Here is a 5,468-nt window from a genome sequence, read left to right on the forward strand (position 1 = left end):
CAGCGGGGCGGTTCAGCACAAAGGAGTGGGGTGAGCACGGGTTTTCCAGCTCAGGGGCTGTAAGGTATCTTTCCCTGACTTCCCGAGAAAGCTTAGCCCCATCCTTTCTCCACTCTTCCTGTCGTCCAATATTTCAGGTCCCTTCGTCGCTGGATTCTCAAGCCCCACCCTTTCTCTTTGGCCCCCAATGACATAAAGATCTTCTCATTGTATTTTTCAAACAGACATAAAAACAGGAATACATTATCACCCAAGAAAAAGAGGCAAGTGCTACCTGCCACAAGTGTGTGTGAGTGTGGGTTTGAGAGTGTGGGGCGCGATCAAACGCTGGACCCCTCAGACCCCTCGGGATAAAAGCTGCCAGGAGACTGTAGACCTAGCATACACAGCTGAGGAAGTCTAACCTCCGCTCAACAAATGGTCCAGCTCCAGAGTGCAACAATCGCTTTGTACCGTCCCTTTTCGCAGTATGTAACCCTTTAAGGCATCCTCCCAGCCAAGGCCACGCGGCGCTCTCGTGCACCCACCCAGTTTGCACCCATTTGCAAAGGCTCGGAAACCTACCACGCCACCGCCGCCTCTGCCCGAAGCCCAGCTCCCAGCTCCCAGCTAGCGCGGGAGCCTCGCGCTGTGCCACCCCCGCCCCCAGCCGGTCCCTCGAGTCCCACACCTCGTGCGCCCCCGGTCCTCGCCGCGGGCGGCGGCCAGGCCCCCGCAGCCCCCCTGGGCCACCGAGCGAGCGCGTTCTACTCACATCGCAGGCGAGGGAAACTGCCCATGAGGTTGCGGAGGGCGTCCGCGGAGCAGCTGCGGGGGGTTATTCCTGAAAGTGTCCGGGGGTCCGCAGCAGAGTGGGCGCGAGGCTCCTAGAGGACGGAGCGGCAGGAAGATGGGAAGAAAGGGGGGATTCCAGGCAGGCGGTCCGCTGGACCAGGGTGCCGGCCCCTTGCGGGCGGCCAGCTGGAGAGTTCCCGCGGGAGGCGGTCGAGGGGAAACCCGGGGCGCGGACTCCCGAGGCAGGAGCGCGTCTCTTCCCCAGCCTCAGCCTGCCCGGCGCGCCGCGCGAGCCACCCTGGCAACCGCCGCGGCGGTGGCGGTGGCGGAGGCGCAGCTCCCTCCCCTCACACAGAAGGCTCCACAGACAATAAATCCTGGGCCGAAGAGAGACGAACAGCAAGGGCGACCTGTGCACCCAACTCCGTAACCCCCCAGCGCCGGCAGCCGAGCCTCTGGCGGGCGCGGATCGCCCCCGGATCCGGGGCGCAGCGGGCAGCGCGGAGGGTGGTGCCCCGGCCCCGCTGCGGGCGGCCGCGGGCGCTCGCGTGGGGAGGCTGCAGGTCCGGCCGGTGACAGCCCGCTGCCTCGGGCTGGGCGCGCGTGGCTTTCCGCCCGGAGATGGCCCGGAGCGGGGGCCTCTTGGGTGCAGTGGCTCGGCGCACAGGTGCCAGGATTGGCAGGCGAGGAGGCGCTGCTCGCGTCTCTTGGCTGTGTCTCCCCGCTCTCCCCGCCCCCTCCTTTGCCCACCCCCTTTTCCGACGACACCAGCTGCAGCTGCTTCAAAGTGTAAAAAAATGTCAAGGAGATTTTTCCAGCAGCAGAAAGGAGGGTCCACGTCCACAGCCCTGGGGACCTTTTCGCAGTCTCTGCCGGCCCCTCGGACCTCGACTTTGCCTCTCCAAAATTACAGCAAGAAAATCCCAATCTGGCAGAGAATGGAAACGCGAGCCTTTCCAGGCTCCATCCCAGGCTGCTGCTTCCGAGTGGGACGCCAGGCCAAGCTCTTTGGGGTCCTCCAGTCACCCGGCGCGCGCGCGGCAGGTGGCCAGGGGCGCTGCGCTCCCCGCGCTCCGCCGGTTCGCTCCCGGGCTGCCCGCGGGGCACTGGGCGGTGGAGACTCCAGCCGCGCCGGCGACTAGGCAACGGAAGAGTCTCCCTCCCAGCGTCTGCGCCTCTCCGCGTGTCCCTGCACCCGCACCAGCTCCGGGACGCCGAGCTCGGGGCTCCTGGGCGGCAGCTCCTGCTATCTCAGCAAAGAGGCGGCCAGGAGCGCCTCCTCGGGGTTTCCTCCCCCGCCCCGCTCTCCTGCTGCAGGTTGTTGGTTGCCAAGGAGAAAAGTCTGGGGTTGCTGTGGCAGCGACCCCTGTGCCCGTTCTGGGTTCCCTTCTCATTCTAGGGCGGGGTTGCTGCTCTGGCTTTTGCGCAAGAGAAGGGGTTTCCCAACTTCCCTCCCTCTAGCCACCGCGTCCTCTCCAACAGGCAGCATGCACCGTCTCACACTCACGCACTCCCATGGCTCTCGCCTCAAAGCACACACGGACACTTCTTTTCTCACACTTCTCAATAAACCCTCAAAATCAGCAGGGTTACAAAAATACATCGATGAAGCGAAATGAAATTAGCATTGTATTTATACATCTCCTTTGTATTTTAGCCGCATCTGATGAACATTCCTTTTTTTTAATGGATTTACTCTGATTTATGTATTGCATTGGAATCCTTAAAAAATATATATAGACTACAAGGTGTTTTTGTTTCTACATTAAAGGGAAGCATCTGCCCTTTATTTAGTTCTCTAAATTGCTTATAGAGGTAGACAATGGCCTTCTATTGTCACTCTTCAGTGGCTTTAAGCACCTTGCTTACTTAAATTAATCCCTCGTATTCTTAGATTTGAATGCTAAAAATCCTCAAGGTCAAAAATCATCTCTTCTGGCTGCTGAGAATGGCCTTGCCATAGTACATCCACAGGAAACTGCAGGAAATTCAAGCTGGAGTCAGAAGAGGATGTGGAAAGAAGGATGTCCTTGCTAATGTTAGTTGGAGTTCAGCAGAAAGCAGAGCATACCAGAAAGGTGTTTACTTGCTTTTTATTGACTATGCAAAATCGCCAATTAAGTGGATCACAACAAATTATGGCTTACATTGCGAAGAATGAAAATTTCAGAGCACATAAATGTGCTCAGGGCCCAAACTATACATAAACCATCAAAACGGGGAAGATAGTGTCAGGGTGGCTGTCTCTTGTCACCATTTTTTTTTTCAATCTGTGTATTGAGCAAATAATCCAAGAACCTGCGTTATAGGAAGAAGATTGGAGGAAGACTCCTTCACAGTCTGCATGATGCAGATGGCACCCCTTGATGGTTGAAGTGAAGAGGACTTGAAGCACTTACTGATGAGAATCAAAGACTATAGTCTTCAGTATGGATTATATGTCAACATAAATAAAAATCCTCAAAACTGGACCCGTGCAAGAAGGAAATACTGAAGTTATTAAGGATTTCATTTTACTTGGATCTACAACCATGCCCATAGAAGCAGTCTACAATAAACCAAGGGATGTATTGCATTGGGCAAACATGCCCCTGCTACCCCAGAGACTAATTTAAATGTCAAAAAGCAATGATGTCACTTTGAAGATTAAGGTATGCTGAATGAAGCCATGGTATTTTCAATGGCCACATTTGCATGTGAGAACCCGACAGTGAATACGGAAGACTGAAGTTGTCCTTGAATATTGGTGTTGGGGAAGAATAGTCCATATACTATGGACTTCAAGAACAAAATGGTGGACTTGGAAGAAATGCTGAGGGCTTTAAAAAGTTTGGGAAGAATTTTGATTTATCCATGGACTCATAGAGGTGCCCTTAAGTAAGTAAAATTCTCCTTTGAAGCAAAAATGGAGAGACTTCACCTCATGTGTTTTGCAAATATTATAGAGACTAGTCCCCGAAGAAGAGCATCATGTTTGGTAAAGTGAGAAAGAAGGCATCCTTCAATGGGATGGATTGTCAAATTAGCACAGTGGCTCAACATTTGGCCAAAACATAGCAATGATTATGAAAATGGTGCATGATTGGACAGTGTTTCATTCTGTTGTCTGTGAGGTCCGTGTGAGTCAAAACCGAATTGATAGACCTAGCCACAGCAGTCACACAGTGACAAGGATGGTCCAAGGAGGTGACTCTAGAGACTGACCCTTAATCGGGAGAGTGCCATGAAAGGAAATTCTTTCTCACTTTAGCTCTCTAAATCGCTAATAGAGATAGACCAGGAGCCAAAAATGTAATATTTCATATAATTTACATATAGACAGAAGACAGAATGGGATTATGTTCTCATAAGGGAGATCATCTAAAAATATTATGATACTCATCACCGATAAAAATGACAAGGAATTTTAAAGCAAAACAATTATTATGAAAAGAACATAATTTGGAATGGACCTCACTTACAATGGCATCATGAGGGTTATTGCCACCCAATGTGATAACTCCTGGTATCCTGTACTGTACCATACAAACCCACTATATGTTTATCATCAACTTTAGTATTAGAATAATGTGACAAATATCATTATGGATTGCTTCAATTATATAAATATTAATGATAAAAATACTTTGTAAATTTTTCTATGCTTACTTGTAACATGATTAGTGGAAATCTTAAAACAAAATTTTCTTCCTTTACTTGAGATTATTGCTTAATTCTCAAAAAGTTATATATATATAAACTCACACATGTGAATTACCATAACATTTTAGCTAAAACATCAGAAAAGATGACAAAATCGGTAATTATAAAACCACTGCAGTAACAACAACAATAACCACCTAGTGTGAAACGTCATTGAAATGGGGAATAATGACAGCTCTAGAATAACCTTAGAGACATTAAAGAGTAAATTAGAATCGAGTTTTAGCCTAGTGGATATAATGATACATATAAATTTGGCTTTCAAAATATTTTTGTAATTATAACTAATAATAGGATATACAAGGAGGTACCCCCCCACCCCAAATAACCAGGAATATATATATTTTTTTCCAAAGCTATGTATTTCTTTCTTTCTTCTTCTTATTTTTTTTTTTTAAACAAAACAACCTTATCATCTTCAAAGTACTCTCCACTACACTTAATACATTTGTCAAATCTGTGATTCCATTCTTGGAAACATTTTTCAAACTCATCTGTTTGGATGGCTGAAAGCACTGCCCTCGTTTTTGCTTCTCCTGTGTTACATTGCCAAATTGCTGTCCTTTCATGTCCCTCTTCATTCACAGAAACAAAAAAGTCACCTGAAGCGAGATTAGGTGAGTAAAGTGCATGAGGCAAGAGAAGCATGCTGTTTTTTTGCCCAAAACTGGCTTACTGAGATAGCTGCAGGAGTAGGTGCACTGTCGTGGTGGCAAAATCAGTGGTCCCCCATCTGCCACAAATCCGGCCTTTTTTGTTACGCACAGTTACACTATAAATAGAAAGTTTGATTAACAATCTGACCTGGTGGAATGAACTCCAAATGCATGATGAGTTGACATTTTCATCTGTTTGGGAAATTGACAGACATCCAGAAAGAGGTTTGTTACCAGTTGAAACAAGAAAAACACTCATACTCTAGTTTTTCCCATAGCACTGTCCTTGTAAGCTGTGTTCAATACCACAACAATTTCTGCGGCATTTCCCTCCAC

General features: G+C 48.7%; 1 protein-coding gene across 7 annotated transcripts in view; it reads right to left on the minus strand.

Annotated features, from left to right (window-relative positions):
• The window catches only part of LRRC7 (leucine rich repeat containing 7), a 595,712-nt gene extending 594,647 nt beyond the window's left edge, over positions 1 to 1,065 (minus strand). For 6 of the 7 annotated variants that reach the window (XM_045292109.1, XM_045292107.1, XM_045292106.1 and 3 more), the window contains exon 1: positions 755 to 1,065. The gene's annotated coding sequence lies outside the window, so the exon portion shown is untranslated. The remainder of the gene's footprint in view (positions 1 to 754) is intronic. The other variant, XM_045292112.1, reaches the window with a different exon arrangement.
• Positions 1,066 to 5,468: the final 4,403 nt, after the last annotated feature.

Source organism: Echinops telfairi, unplaced genomic scaffold (assembly GCF_000313985.2).
Source record: "Echinops telfairi isolate 266 unplaced genomic scaffold, ASM31398v2 ScPeMD7_443;HRSCAF=831, whole genome shotgun sequence".
NCBI lineage: Eukaryota > Metazoa > Chordata > Mammalia > Afrosoricida > Tenrecidae > Echinops > Echinops telfairi.